We start from the raw sequence: 27,463 nt of genomic DNA, 5'->3' as shown, positions 1-27,463 counted from the left end.
CGGGTCAGATCCAGGGTCAGTAGCGACATACTGGGTCAGATCCAGGGTCAGTAGCTAAAATAGAGGGTCAGATCCAGGGTCAGTAGCGACATACTGAGTCAGATCCAGGGTCAGTAGCGACATACCGTGTCAGATCCAGGGTCAGTAGCTACATACTGGGTCAGATCCAGGGTCAGTAGCTACATACCGTGTCAGATCCAGGGTCAGTAGCTACATACCGTGTCAGATCCAGGGTCAGTAGCTACATACTGGGTCAGATCCAGGGTCAGTAGCTACATACGGGGTCAGATCCAGGGTCAGTAGCTACATACTGGGTCAGATCCAGGGTCAGTAGCTACATACTGGGTCAGATCCAGGGTCAGTAGCTACATACCGTGTCAGATCCAGGGTCTGTAGCTACATACCGTGTCAGATCCAGGGTCAGTAGCGACATACCGGGTCAGATCCAGGGTCAGTAGCTACATACGGGGTCAGATCCAGGGTCAGTAGCTACATACTGGGTCAGATCCAGGGTCAGTAGCTATAATAGAGGGTCAGGTCCAGGGTCAGTAGCGACATACTGGGTCAGATCCAGGGTCAGTAGCTACATACTGGGTCAGATCCAGGGTCAGTAGCTACATACTGGGTCAGATCCAGGGTCAGTAGCTATAATAGAGTGTCAGATCCGGGGTCATGAGCTATATACTGGGTCAGATCCAGGGTCAGTAGCTGCATACTGGGTCAGATCCAGGGTCAGTAGCTACATACTGGGTCAGATCCAGGGTCAGTAGCTATAATAGAGTGTCAGATCCGGGGTCATGAGCTATATACTGGGTCAGATCCAGGGTCAGTAGCTACATACTGGGTCAGATCCAGGGTCAGTAGCTATAATAGAGTGTCAGATCCGGGGTCATGAGCTATATACTGGGTCAGATCCAGGGTCAGTAGCTGCATACGGGGTCAGATCCAGGGTCAGTAGCTACATACGGGGTCAGATCCAGGGTCAGTAGCTACATACGGGGTCAGATCCAGGGTCAGTAGCTACATACTGGGTCATATCCAGGGTCAGTAGCTACATACCGGGTCAGATCCAGGGTCAGTAGCTACATACTGGGTCAGATCCAGGGTCAGAAGCTACATACTGGGTCAGATCCAGGGTCAGTAGCTGCATACGGGGTCAGATCCAGGGTCAGTAGCGACATACGGGGTCAGATCCAGGGTAGGTAGCTACATACTGGGTCAGATCCAGGGTCAGTAGCTACATACTGGGTCAGATCCAGGGTCAGTAGCTACATACTGGGTCAGATCCAATCCTCTCTCTCTTCAACCCATTCTGTCTCCTCTCCTTCCTTTACCTTTCCACCTGACTCTAGTCACGTCTTCTCTACTCTCCTTCTCCCCCTTCCTTGTTCCCCTCTTCCTTTCTCTCCCCTTCCCCCCTCAGTCTCTCCTTACATAGGAGGGATCAATTAGTGAAGGGCAGGCCTGTTCCCCAGCGAGCTTCACATGAAGTCATCTGACACACCCACCCATATACATTGTGCTCAAGTGCTGTACACTTAAAGAGCTAAAGCCAATAGCCTGAGTCACACCACAGGAATCAAACTGTTGACCTTAATCCAGTCTGTGTGTGTTTAAAGCTGTGAGTGAGCTGTCTAGCTGGAAGATGAGGATAGATATTACATTGCTGTTGAAGTTTTTACATGTTGGACTACGTGTGTGCATGTACTGTGTACCTGCAGAATGAGTATGAAGAAGTCGACAGGTTTGCCTCTCTGGTAGATGTAGTGCAGAGCAGAGCGCTTGTCGCTGTCGTTGAACTTGATCTCCTGGATGACGTCAGGGTGCCTCAGAATCCTCAGTAATACCTTCTCAGTGACCTGACTGGGACTGAACAGACTCACCTCTGTTGGGGAGAGACACAGACCCAGAAATATACTAAAAGTGTTTACTACTAGCTACTTCCTGTCAGGTGATAGTCAACTCACCTGTAGCCAGGAAGCGATGAGCAGCCAGCATCAGTTGAGGAGAGATCTTCACCCTGCACTCGTTCTCTGTGTGCTTAAAGGCAGAGAAGTCACGCATTCTCTTGTTAGGGTCCACCTTCTTTCTGTTCCTATTGTCAGCTGGAGAGTAGAGAAAGAGGAGAGAGAAGAGAGAGAGTAGAGAGAAGAGAAAGAGGAGAGTAGAGAAAGAGGAGAGAGAAGAGAGAGAGTAGAGAGTAGAGAAAGAGGAGAGAGAAGAGAGAGAGTAGAGAGAAGAGAAAGAGGAGAGAGAAGAGAGAGAGTAGAGAGTAGAGAAAGAGGAGAGAGGAGAGAGTAGAGAAAGAGGAGAGAGAAGAGAGAGTAGAGAAAGAGGAGAGAGAAGAGAGAGAGTAGAGAGTAGAGAAAGAGGAGAGAGGAGAGAGTAGAGAAAGAGGAGAGAGTAGAGAAAGAGGAGAGAGGAGAGAGAAGAGAGAGAGTAGAGAGAAGAGGAGAGTAGAGAAAGAGGAGAGAGAAGAGAGAGAGAGTAGAGAGTAGAGAAAGAGGAGAGAGAAGAGAGAGTAGAGAGAAGAGAAAGAGGAGAGAGAAGAGAGAGAGTAGAGAGTAGAGAAAGAGGATAGAGAAGAGAGTAGAGAAAGAGGAGAGAGGAGAGAGTAGAGAGTAGAGAAAGAGGAGAGAGGAGAGAGTAGAGAGTAGAGAAAGAGGAGAGAGGAGAGAGTAGAGAAAGAGGAGAGAGGAGAGAGTAGAGAAAGAGGAGAGAGGAGAGAGAAGAGAGAGAGTAGAGAGTAGAGAAAGAGGAGAGAGGAGAGAGAAGAGAGAGAGTAGAGAGTAGAGAAAGAGGAGAGAGAAGAGAGAGAGTAGAGAGTAGAGAAAGAGGAGAGAGAAGAGAGAGAGAGTAGAGAGTAGAGAAAGAGGAGAGAGAAGAGAGAGTAGAGAGAAGAGAAAGAGGAGAGAGAAGAGAGAGAGTAGAGAGTAGAGAAAGAGGAGAGAGAAGAGAGTAGAGAAAGAGGAGAGAGGAGAGAGTAGAGAGTAGAGAAAGAGGAGAGAGGAGAGAGTAGAGAGTAGAGAAAGAGGAGAGAGGAGAGAGTAGAGAAAGAGGAGAGAGGAGAGAGTAGAGAAAGAGGAGAGAGGAGAGAGAAGAGAGAGAGTAGAGAGTAGAGAAAGAGGAGAGAGGAGAGAGAAGAGAGAGAGTAGAGAGTAGAGAAAGAGGAGAGAGAAGAGAGAGAGTAGAGAGTAGAGAAAGAGGAGAGAGAAGAGAGAGAGTAGAGAGTAGAGAAAGAGGAGAGAGAAGAGAGAGAGTAGAGAGTAGAGAAAGAGGAGAGGAGAGAGAAGAGAGAGAGTAGAGAGTAGAGAAAGAGGATAGAGGAGAGAGAAGAGAGAGAGTAGAGAGTAGAGAGTAGAGAGTAGAGAGTAGAGAAGAGAGAGAGTAGAGAAAGAGAAGAGAGAGAGTAGAGAAAGAGGAGAGAGAAGAGAGAGAGTAGAGAGTAGAGAAAGAGGAGAGAGAAGAGAGAGAGTAGAGAGAGAGTAGAGAGAGAAGAGAGAGAGTAGAGAGCAGAGAAAGAGGAGAGAGAGAGTAGATAGTAGAGAGCAGAGAAAGAGGAGAGAGAGAGTAGAGAGCAGAGAAAGAGGATAGAGGAGAGAGTAGAGAGTAGAGAAAGAGGAGAGAGGAGAGAGAAGAGAGAGAGTAGAGAGTAGAGAGAGAAAGAGGATAGAGAAGAGAGAGAGTAGAGAAAGAGGAGAGAGGAGAGAGAGAGTAGAGAGTAGAGAAAGAGGAGAGAGAGAGTAGAGAGTAGAGAAAGAGGAGAGCGAAGAGAGAGAGTAGAGAGTAGAGAAAGAGGAGAGAGGAGAGAGTAGAGAAAGAGGAGAGAGAAGAGAGAGAGTAGAGAGTAGAAAAAGAGAATAGAGGAGAGAGTAGAGAGTAGAGAGTAGAGAAGAGAGAGAGTAGAGAAAGAGAAGAGAGAGAGTAGAGAAAGAGGAGAGAGAAGAGAGAGAGTAGAGAGTAGAGAAAGAGGAGAGAGAAGAGAGAGAGTAGAGAGAGAGTAGAGAGAGAAGAGAGAGAGTAGAGAGTAGAGAAAGAGGAGAGAAGAGAGAGAGTAGAGAGCAGAGAAAGAGGAGAGAGAGAGTAGAGAGTAGAGAAAGAGGATAGAGAAGAGAGAGAGTAGAGAGTAGAGAAAGAGGATAGAGGAGAGAGTAGAGAAAGAGGATAGAGAAGAGAGAGAGTAGAGAGAGTAAAAGAGTAGAGAAAGAGGATAGAGAAGAGAGAGTAGAGTAGAGAAAGAGGATAGAGGATAGAGAAGAGAGAGAGTAGAGTAGAGAAAGAGGATAGAGGAGAGAGGAGAGAGAGAAAAAGAGTAGCGAGAGAGAGAAAAAGAGTAGCGAGAGAGAGAAAGAGTAGCGAGAGAGAAAAAGAGTAGAGAGAAAAAGAGTAGAGAGAGAAAAAGAGTAGAGAGAGAAAAAGAGTAGAGAGAAAAAGAGTAGAGAGAGAAAAAGAGTAGAGAGAGAAAAAGAGTAGAGAGAGAAAAAGAGTAGAGAAAGAGTAGAGAGAGAAAGTAGAGAGAGGAGAGAAAGAGAAAGAGTAGAGCGAGATAAAAAGTAGAGAGTAGAGAGGGAGAGAGAGAAAGAATAGAGAGAGAGTAGAGAGAAAGAATAGAGAGAGAGTAGAGAGAAAGAATAGAGAGAGTAGAGAAAGAGTAGAGAGAGAAAGAGTAGAGAGAGAACAAGTAGAGAGGGTAGAGCGAGAGAAATAGTAGAGAAAGAGTAGAGAGAGTAGAGTGAGAAAGTAGAGTTTTCCAGTAATAATGAAAAGTAGAGAGAAAGAGTAGAGAGAGAAGAGAAAGAGTAGAGCGAGAAAGAGTAGAGCGAGAAAGAGTAGAGCGAGAAAGAGTAGAGAGAGAAAGAGAGAGAAAGAGTAGAGAGAGAAAGAGTAGAGAGAGAAAGAGTAGAGAGAGTAGAGCGAGAGAAATAGTAGAGAAAGAGAAAGAGTAGAGAGAGAGAGAAAGAATAGAGAGAGAGAAAGAGTAGAGCGAGAAAGAGTAGAGCGAGAGAAAGAGTAGAGAGAGAGTAGAGAGAGAGAGAAAGAGTAGAGAGAGAGTAGAGAGAGAGTAGAGAAAGAGTAGAGAGTAAGAAAGTAGAGTTTTCCAGTAATAATGAAAATATAGAAAAGATCATTACAATGTTGGCTACATCTAAATTCAAGTCCAAATTCGAGTCTGCAATTTAAAGCACTTCAAGCCCAAGAGCTGAGCCCAGGAACGAGCCCTGTCAGTCAGCTGGTGTTGGACCTAACCAACCAAGCAGACACCAGCACTGCTTCAAAAGAAAGAATTCCAATAAGCAAAATCATGAACCAATCAAAAGGAATCATATTTACAATACTGGAAAAACTAAACAAAATCCCAAAGCCGACTAAATTGCTATCTGACCCTAAACAGAGATTATGAATTGGCTGATTATCTCTACTCAGTCAGAGATACGAAGCAGAGACAGATCCTTACCAAGTACAGTCTGAGTGACCACCGATTGGCAATAGAAACCGGCAGACATAAAAAGACATGGCTACCCAAAGAGGAGCGTGTATGTGGTCACTGCATGACAGGGGAGGTAGAGACAGAGATGCACTTTCTCCTTTACTGTGATAAATATTCCTCACGAAGAGATTCATTATTCACAGAAATTACTACATATATTCCACATTTTTACAAATTGAACCCAGAGGAAAAACTAAGAATACTCATGGGCGAAGGAGCAATGGCTCCTCTTGCAGCCAAATATGTATTTTCCTGCCATAGCCTGATGGACACTGAATAATAACATTTAAGTCATTTAGCAACATTTAATAACATCTGCATAGTAAGCAGTAACTTATTTATTATTACTATTATTGTTATTACTATAATTATTAATGTTTATCATTCCAAATATGGGTGGTAATGGTAGTGATAACAGTTTAGTGATAGTAGTAGTAGTCGGAGTAATGATGATTGTAGTTGTTGTACTGATATAAAGAAGAAGATGACTTATTTTAGTTATAAATTAGCGAGTAGTTTCATTTTCCATAATTTGATTTTATATTTATTACATTTCTACTTTTGACTGTTACCATTTTATTGTTATTATTTTTGTATTTAATTTTGTATTATTATTTACTACCATTTTATATTATTATTTGCTATCATTTATCATTTTGTTACAATGTATATTGTATACATTGTTGCTTTGGCAATATTGACACAATGTTTTTTCATGCCAATAAAGCAGCTTGAATTAGAATTTGAAAGAGTAGAGAGAGAGAGTAGAGAGAGAGAAAAAGTAGAGAGAGAGAAAGAGTAGAGTAGAGAGAGAGAAAGAGTAGAGTAGAGAGAGAGAAAGAGTAGAGAGAGAAAGAGTAGAGAGAGAGAGAAAGAGTAGAGAGAGGGAGTAGAGAGAGAGAAAGAGTAGAGTAGAGAGAGAGAGAGAAAGAGTAGAGAGAGAGAAAGAGTAGAGTAGAGAGAGAGAGAGAAAGAGTAGAGTAGAGAGAGAGAAAGAGTAGAGAGAGAGAGAGAAAGAGTAGAGTGGAGAGAGAGAAAGAGTAGAGTGGAGAGAGAGAGTAGAGAGAAAACTGTATATATAGATATGTATTATATGACATATGTAATGTCTTTATTGTTTTGAAATTTCTGTATGTGTAATGTTTACTGTTAATTTTTATATTTTATTTCACTTTTGTATAGTATCTACCTCACTTGCTTTAGCAATGTTAACACATGTTTCCCATGCCAATAAAGCCCCTTGAATTGAATTGAATTGAGAGAAAGAGAAAGAGGAAAGAGAGAAAGAGTAGAGAAAGAAAGAGGACAGAAAGAAATAGGAGAGAGGAGAGAAAGAAAGTAGAGAGAGAGAAAGAGTAGAGAGAAAGTAGAGATAGAGTAGAGAGAGAAAGAGTAGAGAGAGAAAGAGTAGAGAGAGAAAGAGTAGAGAGAGAAAGACTAGAGAGAGAAAGACTAGAGAGAGAAAGACTAGAGAGAGACCGAGTAGAGAGAGAGAACGAGTAGAGAGAGAGAACGAGTGGAGAGAGAGAACGAGTAGAGAGAGAGAACGAGTAGAGAGAGAGAACGAGTAGAGAGAGAGAACGAGTAGAGAGAGAACGAGTAGAGAGAGTGAACGAGTAGAGAGAGAACGAGTAAAGAGAGAACGAGTAGAGAGAGTGAACGAGTAGAGAGAGAGAACGAGTAGAGAGAGAGAACGAGTAGAGAGAGAGAACGAGTAGAGAGAGAACGAGTAGAGAGAGTGAACGAGTAGAGAGAGAGAACGAGTATAGAGAGAGAACGAGTAGAGAGAGAGAACGAGTAGAGAGAGAGAACGAGTAGAGAGAGAAAACGAGTAGAGAGAGAAAACGAGTAGAGAGAGAAAACGAGTAGAGAGAGAAAACGAGTAGAGAGAGAGAACGAGTAGAGAGAGAGAACGAGTAGAGAGAGAGAGAAAGAGTAAAGAGAGAGAACAAGTAGAGAGAGAGAACAAGTAGAGAGAGAAAACAAGTAGAGAGAGAGGAGAGAAAGAAAGAGAGAGAGAGAGAAGAGAGAGGAAGAAAGATTAGAGAGAAAGAGTAGAGAGAGAAAGAGTAGAGAGAAAGTAGAGAGAGAAAGTAGAGAGAACAAGTAGAGAGAGAGGAGAGAAAGAAAGAGAGAGAGAGAAGAGAGAGGAAGAAAGATTAGAGAGAAAGAGTAGAGAGAGAAAGAGTAGTGAGAAAGTAGAGAGAGAAAGTAGAGAGCAAGTAGAGAGAGAGAGAAAGAAAGAAAGAGTAGAGAAAAAGGAGAGAGAAATAGTAGAGAGAGGAGAGAGAAAGAGTAGAGAGAGGAGAGAAAGGAAGAGTAGAGAAAGAGTAGAGAGAAAGAAAGAAGAAAGAGTAGAGAGAGTAGAGAGAAAGAGTAGAGAGAGAAAGTAGAGAGTAGAGAGAGAGAACGAGTAGAGAGAGAGAATGAGTAGAGAGAACAAGTAGAGAGAGAAAGAGTAGAGAGAGAGAAAGAGTAGAGAGAGAGAAAGAGTAGAGAGAGTAGAGAAAGAGTAGAGAGAGAAAGTAGAGAGAGAAAGAGAAAGAAAGAGGAGAGAGAGAGAAAGAGTAGAGAGAGGAGAGAAAGAAAGAAGAGAGAGAGAAGAGAGAGAAAGAGTAGAGAGAGAAAAGAAAGAGTAGAGCGAGAGAAAGAGTAGAGCGAAAGAAAGAGTAGAGCGAAAGAAAGAGTAGAGAGTAGAGAGAACAAGTAGAGAGAAGAGAGAACAAGTAGAGAGAGAAAACAAGTAGAGAGAGAGGAGAGAAAGAAAGAGAGAGAAGAGAGAGGTAGAAAGATTAGAGAGAAAGAGTAGAGAGAAAGAGTAGAGAGAAAGTAGAGAGAGAAAGTAGAGAGAACAAGTAGAGAGAGAGGAGAGAAAGAAAGAGAGAGAGAGAAGAGAGAGGAAGAAAGATTAGAGAGAAAGAGTAGAGAGAGAAAGAGTAGAGAGAAAGTAGAGAGAGAAAGTAGAGAGCAAGTAGAGAGAGAAAGAAAGAAAGAGTAGAGAAAAAGGAGAGAAATAGTAGAGAGAGGAGAGAGAAAGAGTAGAGAGAGGAGAGAAAGGAAGCGTAGAGAAAGAGTAGAGAGAAAGAAAGAAGAAAGAGTAGAGAGTAGAGAGAAAGAGTAGAGAGAGAAAGTAGAGAGTGAGAATGAGTAGAGAGAGAGAAAGAGTAGAGAGAGAGAAAGAGTAGAGAGAGAGAAAGAGTAGAGAGAGTAGAGAAAGAGTAGAGAGAGAAAGTAGAGAGAAAGAGAAAGAAAGAGGAGAGAGAGAAAGAGTAGAGAGAGAGAGAAAGAGTAGAGAGAGAAAGTAGAGAGAGAAAAAAAAGAGTAGAGCGAGAGAAAGAGTAGAGCGAAAGAAAGAGTAGAGAGTAGAGAGAACAAGTAGAGAGAGAGAACAAGTAGAGAGAGAGAACAAGTAGAGAGAGAGAACAAGTAGAGAGAGAGAACAAGTAGAGAGAGAGAACAAGTAGAGAGAGAGAACAAGTAGAGAGAGAGAACAAGTAGAGAGAGAGAAAGAGTAGAGAGAGAAAGAGTAGAGAGAGAAAGAGTAGAGAGAGAGAGAAAGAGTAGAGAGAGAACAAGGAGAGAGGAGAGAAAGAAAGAGGAGAGAGAGTAGAGAGAGAAAGAGTAGAGAAAGAGTAGAGAGAGAAAGAGTAGAGAGAGTAGAGAGAAAGAGTAGAGAAACAAAGAGTAGAGAGAGAAGAGAAAGAAAGTAGAGAGAGAGTAGAGAGAGAGAAAGAGTAGAGAGAGAGTAGAGAGAAAGAGTAGAGAGAGGACAGAAAAAGAGTAGCGAGAAGAGAGAGAAAGAAAGAGTAGAGAAAGAAAGAGTAGAGAGAGAAAGTAGAGAGTAGAGAGAAAGGAGAGAGGGTAGAGAGAGTAGACAGAAAGAGTAGAGAGCGAAAGAGTAGAGAGAGAAAGAGTAGAGAGAGGGAGGAGAGAGAAAGAGTAGAGAGAGTGGAGAGAAAAAGAGTAGAGAGTGGAGAGAAAGAGTAGAGAGAGTAGAGAGTAGAGAGAGAAAGAAAGAGTAGAGAAAGAGTAGAGAGGGGAAGAGTAGAGAAAGCGTAGAGAGGGGGGAAGAGTAGAGAGAGAGTAGAGTAGAGAGAGAGTAGAGAGAAAGAGTAGAGAAAGAGTAGAGAGAGAGTAGAGAGAGAGTAGAGAGAGAGAGGGGAAGAGTAGAGAGAGAGTAGAGTAGAGAGAGAAAGTAGAGAGAGTAGAGAGAGAGGGGAAGAGTAGAGAGAAAGAGAGGGGAAGAGTAGAGAGAGTAGAGTAGAGAGAGAAAGTAGAGAGAGTAGAGAGAGAGGGGAAGAGTAGAGAAAGAGTAGAGAAAGAGTAGAGAGAGAGGGGAAGAGTAAAGAGAGAGGGGAAGAGTAGAGAGAGAGGGGAAGAGTAGAGAGAGTAGAGTAGAGAGAGAAAGTAGAGAGAGAGTAGAGAGAGAGAGTAGAGAGAGAGTAGAGAGAAAGAGAGTAGAGAGTAGAGAGAAAGAGAGTAGAGAGAGAAAATAGGAAGAGAGGATAGAGGGAAAATGACAACAGCCATGTTTACCACGAGTGAATTCACTATCTACAAAAACATTTTTAGGGAGGATGGGAGCTTCGTTCTCTTTATGTATTTTTCTGTTGACAATCCTGAAATGAGATGGGACACAGTGATAGAGGGGAGATGACAGTATGACATTGGTGGAGGGGTTGGCATTCTGAAGGTCATGTGTGTTGGGAAACTGCAACACTGCCTCTGTTTCAATACAACACAACTCCTCCGGAAGAGCTGATAGGTAGGGTTTTGCTCCAGCCCTACACTTGAACACACGATTCAGTTAGACAAGGGCCTCTGGAGAAGCTGTTTCTTTAAATCAGCTGTGTTAGAACAGGTTGGAAACAAATCTTGCAGGGAGGGTTGTTCTCCAGGAGTAATGTTAACCAATTGCCATTCATAATTTAACTCATTACACTCCAGTTCACTACAGAAGAAGTAAATTGACTCTGGACTGATCCATTGTCAATCTGTAGTTTAAATCAGGGTTAGTTGATGTCGACTCACTATAAAGGTCAGACTCATCCAGGATCTCTGATTTGATGATCTCTCGATGACATCCTCCAAGGTGACCAATCCCAGCACCTCGTAGAAGGGATCCCCTCCCCTCGCTGTTCACTTTCTGAACGATGGCCAGGTGAGATTTACCTGGAAGGGTGAACACCAGAGAGAGTCAAGGCCAGAACCCACAACACCAAGAAGCAGAAAATACCCAGACCCAGTGTTTCCCAGTGAGACTGTGACGAGACCAAGATCAGTCAGTACTTGGGTTAATCAGTCAGTCAGTACTGGGGTCAGTCAATCAGTCAGTACTGGGGTCAGTCAGTCAGTACTGTGGTCAGTTAATCAGTCAGTCAGTACTGTGGTCAGTTAATCAGTCAGTCAGTACTGGGGTCAGTCCTTCTGTAGCTCAGTTGGTAGAGCATGGCGCTTGTAACGCCAGGGTAGTGGGTTCGATCCCCGGGACCACCCATACGTAGAATGTATGCACACATGACTGTAAGTCGCTTTGGATAAAAGCGTCTGCTAAATGGCATATATTATATTATTATTAGTCAGTCAGTACTGTGTTCAGTTAATCAGTTAGTCAGTACTGGGGTCAGTTCATCAGTCAGTCCGTCAGTACAGGGGTCAGTTAACCAGTCAGCAGTACGGGGTCAATCAGTCAGTCAGTACTGGGTCAATCAATCAGTCAGTCAGTCAGTACTGGTGTCAATCAGTCAGTCAGTACTGGGGTCAGTCAGTCAGCACTGGGGTCAGACAGTCAGCACTAGGGTCAGTCAGTCAGTCAGTACTGGGGTCAGTCAGTCAGTACTGGGGTCAGTTCATCAGTCAGTCAGTCCGTCAGTACAGGGGTCAGTTAAACAGTCAGTCAGTACTGGTGTCAGTTAGTCAGTCAGTACTGGGGTAAATCAGTCAGTCAGTACTGGGGTCAGTCGGTCAGTCAGTACTGGAGTCAATCAGTCAGTCAGTCAGTACTGGGGTCAGTCTGTACTGGGGTCAATCAGTCAGTCAGTCAGTAATGGGGTCAATCAGTCAGTCAATCAGTACTGGGGTCAATCAGTCAGTCAGTCAGTACTGGGGGTCTGTACTGGTAACAATCAGTCAGTCAGTCACGGGGGTCAATCAGTCAGTCAATCAGTACTGGGGTCAATCAGTCAGTCAATCAGTACTGGGGTCAGTCAGTCTGTACTGGGGTCAATCAGTCAGTCAGACAGTAATGGGGTCAATCAGTACTGGGGTCAATCAGTCAGTCAATCAGTACTGGGGTAAATCAGTCAGTCAGTCAGTACTGGGGTCAATCAGTCAGTCAATCAGTACGGAGGTCAGTCAGTCAGTCAGTACTGGAGTCAGTCAGTCAGTACCGGAGTCAGTCAGTCAGTACTGGGGTCAGTCAATCAGTCAGTACTGGAGTCAGTCAGTCAGTACTGGGGTCAGTCAGTCAGTACTGGGGTCAGTCTGTACTGGGGTCAATCAGTCAGTCAGTCAGTAATGGGGTCAATCAGTACTGGGGTCAATCAGTCAGTCAGTCAGTACTGGGGTCAGTCCGTACTGGGGTCAATCAGTCAGTCAGTCAGTAATGGGGTCAATCAGTCAGTCAATCAGTACTTGGGTCAGTCAGTCAGTACTGGAGTCAGTCAATCAGTACTGGGGTCAGTCAGTCAGTCAGTCAGTACTGGGGTCAGTCAGTACTGGAGTCAGTCAATCAGTACTGGGGTCAGTCAGTCAGTCAGTACTGGGGTCAGTAAGTACTGGGGTCAGTCAGTCAGTACTGGGGTCAGTCAATCAGTCAGTACTGGGGTCAGTCAGTCAGTCAGTACTGGGGTCAGTCAGTACTGGGGTCAATCAGTGAGTCAATCAGTACTGGGGTCAGTCAGTCAGTCAGTACTGGAGTCAGTCAGTCAGTCAGTCAGTACTGGGGTCAGTCTGTCAGTCAGTACTGGGGTCAATCAGTCAGTCAGTCAGTACTGGGGTCAATCTGTACTGGGGTCAGTCTGTCAGTCAGTACTGGGGTCAATCTGTACTGGGGTCAGTCTGTCTGTCAGTACTGGGGTCAATCAGTCAGTCAATCAGTACTGGGGTCAATCAGTCAGTCAGTCAGTACTGGGGTCAGTCTGTACTGGGGTCAATCAGTCAGTCAGTCAGTAATGGGGTCAATCAGTCAGTCAGTCAGTACTGGGGTCAGTCAGACAGTCAGTACTGGGGTCAGTCAGTCAGTCAGTACTGGAGTCAGTCAGTCAGTCAGTACTGGGGTCAGTCAGTACTGGGGTCAGTTCATCAATCAGTCAGTCCGTCAGTACAGGGGTCAGTTAAACAGTCAGTCAGTATTGGGGTCAGTTAGTCAGTCAGTACTGGGGTAAATCAGTCAGTCAGTACTGGAGTCAGTCAGTCAGTCAGTCAGTACTGGGGTCAGTCTGTCAGTCAGTACTGGGGTCAATCAGTCAGTCAGTCAGTACTGGGGTCAGTCTGTACTGGGGTCAATCAGTCAGTCAATCAGTACTGGGGTCAATCAGTCAGTCAATCAGTACTGGGGTCAGTCTGTACTGGGGTCAATCAGTTAGTCAGTCAGTAATGGGGTCAATCTGTCAGTCAGTCAGTAATGGGGTTAATCAGTCAGTCAATCAGTACTTGGGTCAGTCAGTCAGTACTGGAGTCAGTCAATCAGTACTGGGGTCAGTCAGTCAGTCAGTACTGGGGTCAGTAAGTACTGGGGTCAATCAGTCAGTCAGTCAGTACTGGGGTCAGTCAGCTCAGTCAGTACTGGGGTCAGTCAGTCAGTACTGGGGTCAGCAGGTCAGTCAGTACTGGGGTCAGTCAGTACTGGGGTCAATCAGTCAGTCAGTCAGTACTGGAGTCAGTCAGTACTGGGGTCAATCAGTCAGTCAATCAGTACTGGGGTCAGTCAGTCAGTCAGTACTGGAGTCAGTCAGTCAGTACTGGAGTTAGTCAGTCAGTACTGGGGTCAGTCAATCAGTCAGTACTGGGGTCAGTCAGTCAGTCAGTACTGGAGTCAGTCAGTCAGTACTGGGGTCAGTCAGTCAGTACTGGGGTCAGTCAGTCAGTCAGTACTGGGGTCAGTCAGTCAGTCAGTCAGTACTGGGGTCAATCAGTCAGTCAGTCAGTTAGAAGCTGCTTCGTAAAATCAGATGTGTTATAACAGGTTTGGAAACAAATCCTACAGGAGGGTTGTTCTCCAGGAGTAGTGTTAACCAATTGTCAGTCAGTCAGTCAGTACTGGGGTCAGTTCATCAGTCAGTCAGTACTGGGGGTCAGTTCATCAGTCAGTCAGTCTGTCAGTACATGGATCAGTTAAACAGTCAGTCAGTACTGGGGTCAATCAGTCAGTACTGGGGTCAATCAGTTAGTCAGTACTGGGGTCAGTTCATCAGTCCGTCAGTACTGGGGTCAGTTCATCAGTCCGGTCAGTACTGGGGTCAATCAGTCAGTCAGTACTGGGGTCAGTTTATCAGTCAGTCAGTACTGGGGCCAGTTCATCAGTCAGTCAGTACTGGGTCAGTCAGTCAGTACTGGGGACAGTCAGTCAGTACTGGGGTCAATCAGTCAGTCAGTCAGTACTGGGATCAATCAGTCAGTCAGTCAGTCAGTACTGGGGTCAGTCAGTCAGTACTGGGGACAGTCAGTCAGTACTGGGGTCAATCAGTCAGTCAGTCAGTACTGGATCAATCAGTCAGTCAGTCAGTCAGTACTGGGTCAGTCAGTCAGTACTGGGGACAGTCAGTCAGGTACTGGGGTCAATCAGTCAGTCAGTACTGGGGTCAGTTAAACAGTCAGTCAGTACCGGGACAATCAGACAGTCAGTCTCTACTGGGGTCAATCAGTCAGTCAGTCAGTACTGGGATCAATCAGTCAGTCAGTCAGTACTGGGGTCAGTCAGTCAGTACTGGGGACAGTCAGTCAGTACTGGGGTCAATCAGTCAGTCAGTACTGGGGTCAATCAGTCAGTACTGGGATCAGTCAGTCAGTCAGTACCGGGGCCAGTTCATCAGTCAGTCAGTACTGGGGTCAGTTAATCAGTCAGTACTGTAGTCAGTCAGTGGGTCAATCAGCTGGAGTCGATGGTGTTGTGAAATATCTGAATATTGAGAGGAGTTCCTGGGTGTTAGGGTACTGGAGGTAGTCTACTTAAGTGTACTGTATATAGTAAGTCACATAACATCACCCCCCCCCTCTCTGGTTCTTCCCCCAGTCCTCCTCTCTTTAAGCTCTAAATCCATACAAGAAAGGGGGATGGGGATAGAGAGACAGAAGGGGGTAATCCATCTCCTGGTTTGGTATTTCTCCTCTCCGCTCTTATCCTCTCTCCGTCTTATCCTCCTCTCCGCTCTTATCCTCCTCTCTAAATCTTACCCTCCTCTCTCCGTCTTACCCTCCTCTCTCTGCTCTTATCCTCCTCTCTCCGCTCTTATCTTCCTCTCCGTTCTTATCTTCCTCTTATCCTCCTCTCCGCTTTCTTTCCTCCTCTCCATGCTCTTATCCTCCTCTCCGCTCTTATCCTTCTCTTATCCTCCTCTCCACTCTTATCCTCCTCTCTCCGCTCTTATCCTCCTCTCTCCGCTCTTATCCTCCTCTCCGCTCTTATCCTCCCTCCTCCTCCGTCTTATCCTCCTCTCCGCTAAATATCCTCCTCTCTCCGCCTTATCCTCCTCTCTCTCCGCTCTTATCCTCCTCTCTCCGCTCTTATCCTCCCTCTCTCCGCTCTTATCCTCCTCTCTCCGCTCTTATCCTCCTCTCCGCCTTATCCTCCTCTCCGCTCTTATCCTCCTCTCCGCTCTTACCCTTCTCGTATCCTCCTCTCCACTCTTATCCTTCTCGTATCCTCCCTCTCCGCTCTTATCCTTTCGTATCCTCCTCTCCGCTCTTATCCTTCTCGTATCCTCCTCTCCGCTCTTATCCTTCTCTTATCCTCCTCTCCGCTCTTATCCTTCTTTATCCTCCTCTCCGCCTTATCCTCCTCTCCTCTCTTATCCTCCTCTCCGCTCTTATCCTCCTCTCCGCTCTTATTCTCCTCTCCGCCCTTATCCTCCTCTCCGCCCTTATCCTTCGTATCCTCCTCTCTGCTCTTATCCTCTTATCCTTCTTATCCTCCTCTCCGCTCTTAGCCTCCTCTCCACTCTTAGCCTCCTCTTATCCTCCTCTCCGCTCTTATCTTCTCGTATCCTCCTCTCCGTCTTATCCTCCCTCGTATCCTCCTTTCCGCTCTTATCCTCCTCTCCGCTCTTATCCTCCTCGTATCCTCCTCTCCGCTCTTATCCTCCTCTCCGCTCTTATCCTCCTCTCCGCTCTATCTTCCTCGTATCCTCCTCTCCGCCCCCCCTCATCCTTCGTATCCTCCCTCTCTGCTCTTATCCTCTTATCCTTCTTATCCTCCTCTCCACTCTTAGCCTCCTCTCTCCGCTCTTATCCTCCTCTCCGCTCTTATCCTCCTCTCTCCGCTCTTATCCTCCTCTCCGCTCTTATCCTCCTCTCTCCGCTCTTACCCTCTCTCTCCGCTCTTACCCTCCCTCTCTCCGCTCTTACCCTCCTCTCTCTGCTCTTATCCTCCTCTCTCCGCTCTTATCTTCCTCTCCGTTCTTATCTTCCTCTTATCCTCCTCTCCGCTCGTATCTTCCTCTTATCCTCCCTCTCCGCTTCTTTTCCTCCTCTCCATGCTCTTATCCTCCTCTCCGCTCTTATCCTTCTCTTATCCTCCTCTCCACTCTTATCCTCCTCCCTCCGTCGTATCCTCCTCTCTCCGTTCTTATCCCTCCTCTCTCCGCTCTTATCCTCCTCTCTCCGCTCTTATCCTCCTCTCTCCGCTCTTATCCTCCTCTCTCCGCTCTTATCCTCCTCTCTCCGCTCTTATCCTCCTCTCTCTCCGCTCTTATCCTCCTCTCCGCTCTTATCCTCCTCTCCGCTCTACCCTTTTCGTATCCTCCTCTCCACTCTTATCCTTCTCGTATCCTCCTCCTCTCCGCTCTTATCCTTCTCGTATCCTCCCTCTCCGCCTTATCCTTCTCATATCCTCCTCTCCGCTCTTATCCTTCTCTTATCCTCCTCTCCGCTCTTATCCTTTCTCTTATCCTCCTCTCCGCTTATCCTCCTCTCCTCTCTTATCCTCCTCTCCGCTCTTATCCTCCTCTCCGCGCCCTTATCCTCCTCTCCGCCCTTATCCTTCTCGTATCCTCCTCTCTGCTCTTATCCTCTTATCCTTCTTATCCTCCTCTCCGCTCTTAGCCTCCTCTCTCCGCTCTTATCCTCCTCGTATCCTCCTCTCCGCTCTTATCCTCCTCTCCGCTCTTATCCTCCTCGTATCCTCCTCTCCGCTCTTATCCTCCTCTCCGCTCTTATCCTCCTCTCCGCTCTTATCTTCCTCGTATCCTCCTCTCCGCTCTTATCTTTCCTCTTATCCTCCTCTCTTGCTCTTATCCTTCTCTTATCCTCCTCTCAGCTCTTATCCTTCTCGTATCCTCCTCTCCGCTCTTATCTTCCTCTTATCCTCCTCTCTGCTCTTATCCTTCTCGTATCCTCCTCTCCGCTCTTATCCTCCTCTCCACTCTTATCCCCCTCTCCGCTCTTATCCTCTTATCCTCCTCTCCGCTCTTATCTTCCTCTTATCCTCCTCTCCGCTCTTATCCTCCTCTCCGCTCTTATCCTCCTCTCCGCTCTTACCCTTCTCGTATCCTCCTCTCCGCTCTTATCCTTCTCGTATCCTCCTCTCCGCTCTTATCCTTCTCATATCCTCCTCTCCGCTCTTATCCTTCTCATATCCTCCTCTCCGCTCTTATCCTCCTCTCCGCTCTTATCCTTCTCTTATCCTTCTCTCCGCTCTTATCCTTCTCTTACCCTCCTCTCCGCTCTTATCCTTCTCTTACCCTCCTCTCCGCTCTTATCCTCCTCTCCGCCCTTATCCTCCTCTCCGCCTTATCCTTCTCGTATCCTCCTCTCCGCTCTATCCTCCCTCCTCTCTTATCCTCCTCTCCGCTCTTATCCTCCCTCTCCGCTCTTATTCTCCTCTCCGCTCTTAGCCTCCTCTCCCGCCCTTATCCTCCTCTCCGCCTTATCCTTCTCGTATCCTCCTCTCTGCTCTTATCCTCTTATCCTTCTTATCCTCCTCTCCGCTCTTAGCCTCCTCTCCACTCTTAGCCTCCTCTCTCCGCTCTTATCCTCCTCGTATCCTCCTCTCCGCCTTATCCTCTCCGCTCTTATCCTCCTCGTATCCTCCTCTCCGCTCTTATCCTCCTCTCCGCTCTTATCCTCCTCTCCGCTCTTATCTTCCTCGTATCCTCCTCTCCGCTCTTATCTTCCTCTTATCCTCCTCTCTTGCTCTTATCCTCCTCTCAGATCTTATCCTTTCGTATCCTCCTCTCCGCTCTTATCTTCCTCTTATCCTCCTCTCTGCTCTTATACTTCTCGTATCCTCCTCTCCGCTCTTATCCTCCTCTCCACTCTTATCCCCCTCTCCGCTCTTATCCTCTTATCCTCCTCTCCGCTCTTATCTTCCTCTTATCCTCCTCTCCGCTCTTATCCTCCTCTCCGCTCTTATCCTCCTCTCCGCTCTTACCCTTCTCGTATCCTCCTCTCCGCTCTTATCCTTCTCGTATCCTCCTCTCCGCTCTTATCCTTCTCATATCCTCCTCTCCGCTCTTATCCTTGTCATATCCTCCTCTCCGCTCTTATCCTCCTCTCCGCTCTTATCCTGCTCTTATCCTTCTCTCCGCTCTTATCCTTCTCTTATCCTCCTCTCCGCTCTTATCCTTCTCTTACCCTCCTCTCCGCTCTTATCCTCCTCTCCGCTCTTATCCTCCTCTCCGCCCTTATCCTCCTCTCCGCCCTTATCCTTCTCGTATCCTCCTCTCCGCTCTTATCCTCCCTCTCCCGCTCTTATCCTCCTCTCCGCTCTTATCCTCCTCTCCGCTCTATCCTCCCTCTCCGCCCTTATCCTCCTCTCCGCCCTTATCCTTCTCGTATCCTCCTCTCCGCTCTTATCCTCCCCTCCGCTCTCAACCTCCTCTCCGCTCTCATGCTCCTCTCCCGCTCTTATGCTCCTCTCTCCGCTCTTATGCCTCTCTCCGCTCTTATGCTCCTCTCTCCGCTCTTATGCTCCTCTCTCCGCTCTTATGCTCCTCTTATCCTCCTCTCCGCTCTTATCCTCCTCTCTCCGCTCTTATCCTCCTCTCTCCGCTCTATGCCCTCTTATCCTCCCCCCGCTCTTATCCTCTCTACACACTGTTCTGTGTATTTTACAAGCTCTGTCACACATATAATATTGAGTGTGATATACCCTATTGAATTTTCAGCCTGCACGTAAAGGGACAGCGAACACACAGTGGGAATTGATTGGCTGAGTCAGTCAACCTAAACACACACACACATATACTGTATACCTTCCCACTGACAACACAGCTGACATCTCAAACACTGCTGTCACCCTCCAGCCAATAAAGAAGAGAGTAGACACACACCAGTGGGTCAGAAGAGTGAGGTCACACGGTGATTATAGTCACAGCGATGATCTGAATGCGTGGTTGTTAGGCTCAGTCAGTGTCGTCCATCTTTGATCTCTGACTGTCTGTAGTGTGAAGATCAGCACTGTCCTGTCACTATCCCTCCACTAGGTCACCATGCTGTCTAACCGCAGATACAAGGCTACTTCAACAACTAACCCTTAACCCTCACCCGTACCTTGTCCCCAACCTTACTCATGTGTTAATGTTGGGATGGAACAAAAAGTCTGCATATCCTGTGGGTCTGCAGGACCAGGTGGGGCACTTTACTGTTAGCACCACAGGCACTTTGGGCAGCAGCAGCAGCTTGCTCTACAGCTGAGACCCCAGCTCCAGACTGACAGTTCAGCTGTTCCCAACAGATCCAGTCAACCCACTGGTCACCCAGAGAGTGGGTGACCCTCTTTACAATAAGGCCTAGGCTATATATATATATAAACAGTTATGACAGCTGGTGACATCTGTTATTCTTCACACCCTCTCAATGATACAAACTGTAGTTTGGGTCAGCTAACTGGCAAGGCATATAGTTAGCAACCTAGGTTGTGTTATAAGCAAAATCAAAGACTTGATGTTGATAACATGCGTTACAACATTTGAGTGAGGGGTTACAACAGCCTAGCTATCCTAGCCCCTGGATAGCCCTAAGACTGAATGACGATAGCAGCCCTAAGACTGAATGACGATAGCAGCCCTAAGACTGAATGACGATAGCAGCCCTAAGACTGAATGACGATAGCAGCCCTAAGACTGAGAGACGATAGCAGCCCTAAGACTGAGACGATAGCAGCCCTAAGACTGAATGACGATAGCAGCCCTAAGACTGAGAGACGATAGCAGCCCTAAGACTGAGAGACGATAGCAGCCCTAAGACTGAATGACGATAGCAGCCCTAAGACTGAGAGACGATAGCAGCCCTAAGACTGAATGAGACGATAGCAGCCCTAAGACTGAATGACGATAGCAGCCCTAAGACTGAATGATGATAGCAGCCCTAAGACTGAATGACGATAGCAGCCCTAAGACTGAATGACGATAGCAGCCCTAAGACTGAATGACGATAGCAGCCCTAAGACTGAATGACGATAGCAGCCCTAAGACTGAATGACGATAGCAGCCCTAAGACTGAATGACGATAGCAGCCCTAAGAGTGAGTGACGATAGCAGCCCTAAGACTGAATGACGATAGCAGCCCTAAGAGTGAGAGACGATAGCAGCCCTAAGAGTGAGTGACGATAGCAGCCCTAAGAGTGAGTGACGATAGCAGCCCTAAGAGTGAGTGACGATAGCAGCCCTAAGAGTGAGTGACGATAGCAGCCCTAAGAGTGAGTGACGATAGCAGCCCTAAGACTGAATGACGATAGCAGCCCTAAGACTGAATGACGATAGCAGCCCTAAGACTGAAAGACGATAGCAGCCCTAAGACTGAGAGACGATAGCAGCCCTAAGACTGAATGACGATAGCAGCCCTAAGACTGAATGACGATAGCAGCCCTAAGACTGAGAGACGATAGCAGCCCTAAGACTGAGAGACGATAGCAGCCCTAAGACTGAGAGACGATAGCAGCCCTAAGACTGAGAGACGATAGCAGCCCTAAGACTGAATGACGATAGCAGCCCTAAGACTGAGAGACGATAGCAGCCCTAAGACTGAATGACGATAGCAGCCCTAAGACTGAGAGACGATAGCAGCCCTAAGACTGAATGACGATAGCAGCCCTAAGACTGAATGACGATAGCAGCCCTAAGACTGAATGACGATAGCAGCCCTAAGACTGAATGACGATAGCAGCCCTAAGACTGAATGACGATAGCAGCCCTAAGACTGAATGACGATAGCAGCCCTAAGACTGAATGACGATAGCAGCCCTAAGACTGAATGACGATAGCAGCCCTAAGACTGAATGACGATAGCAGCCCTAAGAGTGAGTGACGATAGCAGCCCTAAGACTGAATGACGATAGCAGCCCTAAGAGTGAGAGACGATAGCAGCCCTAAGAGTGAGTGACGATAGCAGCCCTAAGAGTGAGTGACGATAGCAGCCCTAAGAGTGAGTGACGATAGCAGCCCTAAGAGTGAGTGACGATAGCAGCCCTAAGAGTGAGTGACGATAGCAGCCCTAAGAGTGAGTGACGATAGCAGCCCTAAGAGTGAGTGACGATAGCAGCCCTAAGAGGTGAGTGACGATAGCAGCCCTAAGAGTGAGGACGATAGCAGCCCTAAGAGTGAGTGACGATAGCAGCCCTAAGAGTGAGTGACGATAGCAGCCCTAAGAGTGAGTGACGATAGCAGCCCTAAGAGTGAGAGACGATAGCAGCCCTAAGAGTGAGTGACGATAGCAGCCCTAAGAGTGAGTGACGATAGCAGCCCTAAGAGTGAGTGACGATAGCAGCCCTAAGAGTGAGTGACGATAGCAGCCCTAAGAGGATGACGAGAGCTCCTAAGAGTGAGTGACGATAGCAGCCCTAAGAGTGGTGACGATATCAGCCCTAAGAGTGAGTGACGATAGTAGCCCTAAGAGTGAGTGACGATAGCAGCCCTAAGAGTGAGTGACGATAGCAGCCCCTCAAGAGTGAGTGTGATAGCAGCCCTGAGACTGAGAGACGATAGCAGCCCTGAGAGTGAGAGACGATAGCAGCCCTGAGAGTGAGTGACGATAGCAGCCCTGAGAGTGAGTGACGATAGCAGCCCTGAGAGTGAGTGACGATAGCAGCCCTGAGAGTGAGTGACGATAGCAGCCCTGAGAGTGAGACGATAGCAGCCCTGAGAGTGAGAGACGATAGCAGCCCTGAGAGTGAGAGACGATAGCAGCCCTAAGAGTGAGAGACGATAGCAGCCCTGAGAGTGAGAGACGATAGCAGCCCTAAGAGTGAGAGACGATTGCAGCCCTAAGAGTGAGTGACGATAGCAGCCCTAAGACTGAGTGATGATAGCAGCCCTAAGACTGAGTGACGATAGCAGCCCTAAGACTGAGTGACGATAGCAGCCCTAAGACTGAGTGACGATAGCAGCCCTAAGACTGAGTGACGATAGCAGCCCTAAGACTGAGTGACGATAGCAGCCCTGAGAGTGAGAGACGATAGCAGCCCTAAGACTGAATGACGATAGCAGCCCTAAGACTGAATGACGATAGCAGCCCTAAGACTGAGAGACGATAGCAGCCCTAAGACTGAATGACGATAGCAGCCCTAAGACTGAATGACGATAGCAGCCCTAAGACTGAATGATGATAGCAGCCCTAAGACTGAATGACAATAGCAGCCCTAAGAGTGAGTGACGATAGCAGCCCTAAGACAGAGACGATAGCAGCCCTAAGAGAGAGTGACGGTAGCAGCCCTAAGACTGAGAGACGATAGCAGACCTAAGACTGAGAGACGATAGCAGCCCTAAGACTGAGAGACGATAGCAGCCCTAAGAGTGAGTGAGCGATAGCAGCCCTAAGAGTGAGTGACGATAGCAGCCCTAAGAGTGAGTGACGATAGCAGCCCTAAGACTGAATGACGATAGCAGCCCTAAGACTGGAGGACGACAGCAGCCCTAAGACTGAGTGACGACAGCAGCCCTAAGAGTGAGGGACGACAGCAGCCCTAAGAGTGAGTGACGACAGCCCTAAAGAGGAGGACGATAGCAGCCCTAAGACAGAGACGATAGCAGCCCTAAGAGAGTGTCGGTAGCAGCCCTAAGACTGGGAGAGACGATAGCAGCCCTAAGACTGAGAGACGATAGCAGCCCTAAGAGTGAGTGACGATAGCAGCCCTCAAGAGGAGACGATAGCAGCCCTAAGAGTGAGAGACAATAGCAGCCCTAAGAGTGAGAGACGATAGCAGCCCTAAGAGTGAGAGACGATAGCAGCCCTAAGAGGAGAGACGATAGCAGCCCTAAGAGTGAGAGACGATAGCAGCCCTAAGAGTGAGAGACGATAGCAGCCCTGAGAGTGAGTGACGATAGCAGCCCTAAGACTGAGAGAGACGATAGCAGCCCCTAAGACTGAGAGACGATAGCAGCCCTGAGACTGAGAGAGACGATAGCAGCCCTGAGAGTGAGAGACGATAGCAGCCCTGAGAGTGAGAGACGATAGCAGCCCTGAGAGTGAGAGACGATAGCAGCCCTGAGAGTGAGTGACGATAGCAGCCCTAAGAGTGAGTGACGATAGCAGCCCTAACAGTGAGACGATAGCAGCCCTAAGAGTGAGAGACGAGCAGCAGCCCTAAGAGTGAGAGACGATAGCAGCCTAAGAGTGAGAGACGATAGCAGCCAAGAGAGTGAGAGACGGCAGCAGCCCTAAGAGTGAGAGACGATAGCAGCCCTGAGAGTGAGAGACGATAGCAGCCCTAAGAGTGAGAGACGATAGCAGCCCTGAGAGTGAGAGACGATAGCAGCCCTGAGAGTGAGTGACGATAGCAGCCCTGAGAGTGAGAGACGATAGCAGCCCTGAGACTGAGAGACGATAGCAGCCCTGAGAGTGAGAGACGATAGCAGCCCTGAGAGTGAGAGACGATAGCAGCCCTGAGAGTGAGAGACGATAGCAGCCCTGAGAGGGAGAGACGATAGCAGCCCTGAGACTGAGAGACGATAGCAGCCCTAAGACTGAGAGACGATAGCAGCCCTAAGACTGAGAGACGATAGCAGCCCTAAGACTGAGAGACGATAGCAGCCCTAAGACTGGAGAGACTGATAGCAGCCCTGGAGACTGAGACGATAGCAGCCCTGAGACTGAGAGACGATAGCAGCCCTGAGACTGAGAGACGATAGCAGCCCTGAGAGTGAGAGACGATAGCAGCCCTGAGAGTGAGAGACGATAGCAGCCCTGAGAGTGAGAGACGATAGCAGCCCTGAGAGTGAGAGACCGATAGCAGCCCTGAGAGGAGAGACGATAGCAGCCCTAAGAGTGAGAGACGATAGCAGCCCTGAGGAGAGACGATAGCAGCCCTAAGAGTGAGAGACGATAGCAGCCCTAAGACTGAGAGACGATAGCAGCCCTAAGACTGAGAGACGATAGCAGCCCTATGACTGAGATCGTAGGCAGCCCTAAGACTGAGAGACGATAGCAGCCCTAAGACTGAGAGACGATAGCAGCCCTGAGAGTGAGAGACGATAGCAGCCCTGAGAGTGAGTGACGATAGCAGCCCCAAGAGTGAGAGACGATAGCAGCCCTAAGAGTGAGAGACGATAGCAGCCCTAAGAGGAGAGACGATAGCAGCCCTGAGAGTGAGTGACGATGCAGCCCTAAGACTGAGAGACGATAGCAGCCCTAAGACTGAGAGACGATAGCAGCCCTGAGACTGAGAGACTATAGCAGCCCTGAGAGTGAGAGACGATAGCAGCCCTGAGAGTGAGAGACGATAGCAGCCCTGGAGAGTGAGAGACAATAGCAGCCCTAAGAGTGAGTGACGATAGCAGCCCTAAGAGGAGACGATAGCAGCCCTAAGAGTGAGAGACGATAGCAGCCCTAAGAGTGAGAGACGATAGCAGCCCTAAGAGTGAGAGACGATAGCAGCCCTGAGAGTGAGGACGATAGCAGCCCTGAGACTGAGAGGACGATAGCAGCCCTAAGACTCGAGAGACGATAGCAGCCCTGAGAGTGAGAGACGATAGCAGCCCTAGGAGAGAGAGACGATAGCAGCCTGGAGTGAGAGACGATAGCAGCCTGAGTGAGAGACGATAGCAGCCCTGAGAGTGAGAGACGATAGCAGCCCAGAAGAGTGAGAGACGATAGCAGCCCTGGGAGAGGGAGAGACGATAGCAGCCCAAGACTGAGAGACGATAGCAGCCCCAAGACTGAGAGACGATAGCAGCCCTAAGACTGAGAGACGATAGCAGCCCTAAGACTGAGAGACGATAGCAGCCCTAAGACTGAGGAGACGATAGCAGCCCTAAGACTGAGAGACGATAGCAGCCCTAAGACTGAGACGATAGCAGCCCTGAGACTGAGACGATAGCAGCCTGAGAGTGAGAGACGATAGCAGCCCTGAGAGTGAGAGACGATAGCAGCCCTGAGAGTGAGAGACGATAGCAGCCCTAAGAGTGAGAGACGAGAGCAGCCCTGAGAGGGAGAGACGATACCAGCCCTGAGAGTGAGAGACGATAGCAGCCCTGAGACTGAGAGACGATAGCAGCCCTAAGACTGAGAGACGATCGCAGCCCTAAGACTGAGAGACGAGCAGCAGCCCTGAGAGTGAGAGACGATAGCAGCCCTAAGACTGAGACGATAGCAGCCCTAAAGACTGAGAGACGATAGCAGCCCTAAGACTGAGAGACGATAGCAGCCCTAAGAGTGAGTGACGATATAGCAGCCCTAAGAGTGAGTGACGATAGCAGCCCCTAGAGTGAGTGACGGGATAGCAGCCCTAAGAGTGAGAGACGATAGGTAGCAGCCTAAGAGTGAGAGACGATAGCAGCCCTAAGAGTGCGAGAGACGAAGTAGCAGCCTCAAGAGAGAGAGACGATAGCAGCCCTAAGAGTGAGAGACGATAGTACTCCTGAGAGTGAGTAGACCGATAGCAGCCTCTGGGAGACTGAGACGAGATAGCAGCCCTAAGACTGAGAGACGATAGCAGCCCTGAGAGTGAGAGACGATAGCAGCCCTAAGAGTGAGAGACGATAGCAGCCCTGAGAATGAGAGACGATAGCAGCCCTGAGAATGAGAGACGATAGCAGCCCTAAGACTGAGAGACGATAGCAGCCCTGAGAGTGAGAGACGATAGCAGCCCTAAGAGTTAGAGACGATAGCAGCCCTGAGAGTGAGAGACGATAGCAGCCCTAAGACTGAGAGACGATAGCAGCCCTAAGACAGAGACGATAGCAGCCCTGAGAGTGAGAGACGATAGCAGCCCTAAGAGTGAGAGACGATAGCAGCCCTGAGAGTGAGAGACGATAGCAGCCCTGAGAGTGAGAGACGATAGCAGCCCTGAGAGTGAGAGACGATAGCAGCCCTGAGAGTGAGAGACGATAGCAGCCCTGAGAGTGAGAGACGATAGCAGCCCTGAGAGTGAGAGAGCGATAGCAGCCCTGAGAGTGAGAGACGATAGCAGCCCTGAGAGTGAGAGACGACAGCCCTGGAGAGTGAGAGACGATAGCAGCCCTAAGACTGAGACGATGTTCCTGAGAGTGAGAGACGATAGCAGCCCTGAGAGGAGAGACGATAGCAGCCCAGAGTGAGGACGACAGCAGCCCCTGGGAGAGGGAGGACGATGCAGCAGCCCTGAGAGTGAGACGATAGCAGCCCTGAGAGTGAGAGACTTAGTAGCAGCTCCTAAGAGTGAGAGAGACGATAGCAGCCCTGAGAGTGAGAGACGATAGCAGCCCTGAGAGGAGAGACGATAGCAGCCCTAAGACTGAGAGACGATAGCAGCCCTGGAGAGTGAGAGACGATAGTAGCCCTGAGAGTGAGAGACGACAGAGAAATTTAAGAGTGAGAGACGATAGCAGCCCCTGAGAGTGAGAGACGATAGCAGCCCTGAGACTACAGAGGCGATAGCAGCCCTGAGTGAGAGGCGATAGCAGCCCTGAGAAGAAGGCGATAGCAGCCCTAAGAGTGAGAGACGATAGCAGCCCTGAGAGTGAGAGACGATAGCAGCCCTGAGAGTGAGAGACGATAGCAGCCCTGAGAGTGAGAGACGATAGCAGCCCTGAGAGTGAGAGACGATAGCAGCCCTGAGAGTGAGAGACGATAGCAGCCCTAAGACTGAGAGACGATAGCAGCCCTGAGAGTGAGAGACGATAGCAGCCCTGAGAGTGAGAGACGATAGCAGCCCTAAGAGTGAGAGACGATAGCAGCCCTGAGAGTGAGAGACGATAGCAGCCCTGAGACTGAGAGACGATAGCAGCCCTGAGAGTGAGAGACGATAGCAGCCCTGAGAGAGAGACGATAGCAGCCCTAAGAGTGAGAGACGATAGCAGCCCTGAGAGTGAGAGACGATAGCAGCCCTGAGAGTGAGAGACGATAGCAGCCCTGAGAGTGAGAGACGATAGCAGCCCTGAGAGTGAGAGACGATAGCAGCCCTGAGAGTGAGAGACGATAGCAGCCCTAAGAGTGAGAGACGATAGCAGCCCTAAGACGAGAGACGATAGCAGCCCTAAGTAGAGACGATAGCAGCCCTGAGAGTGAGAGACGATAGCAGCCCTGAGAGTGAGAGACGATAGCAGCCCTGAGAGTGAGAGACGATAGCAGCCCTGAGAGAGAGAGACGATAGCAGCCCTAAGAGTGAGAGACGATAGCAGCCCTAAGAGTGAGAGACGATAGCAGCCCTGAGAGTGAGAGACGATAGCAGCCCTGAGAGTGAGAGACGATAGCAGCCCTAAGGAGAGACGTGAGCCCTGAGAGTGAGAGACGATAGCAGCCCTGAGAATGAGAGACGATAGCAGCCCTGAGAATGAGAGACGATAGCAGCCCTGAGAGTGAGAGACGATAGCAGCCCTGAGAGTGAGGACGATAGCAGCCCTAAGA

At 48.4% G+C, this 27,463-nt stretch overlaps 1 pseudogene; it reads right to left on the bottom strand.

Moving 5' to 3' along the window:
- Positions 1–27,463, bottom strand: part of LOC124047713 — a 32,058-nt pseudogene that overhangs the window by 1,890 nt on the left and 2,705 nt on the right.

The sequence above is a fragment of the Oncorhynchus gorbuscha genome, linkage group LG11 (genome assembly GCF_021184085.1).
Source record: "Oncorhynchus gorbuscha isolate QuinsamMale2020 ecotype Even-year linkage group LG11, OgorEven_v1.0, whole genome shotgun sequence".
NCBI lineage: Eukaryota > Metazoa > Chordata > Actinopteri > Salmoniformes > Salmonidae > Oncorhynchus > Oncorhynchus gorbuscha.
This window is presented reverse-complemented; position numbering and strand designations above follow the sequence as displayed.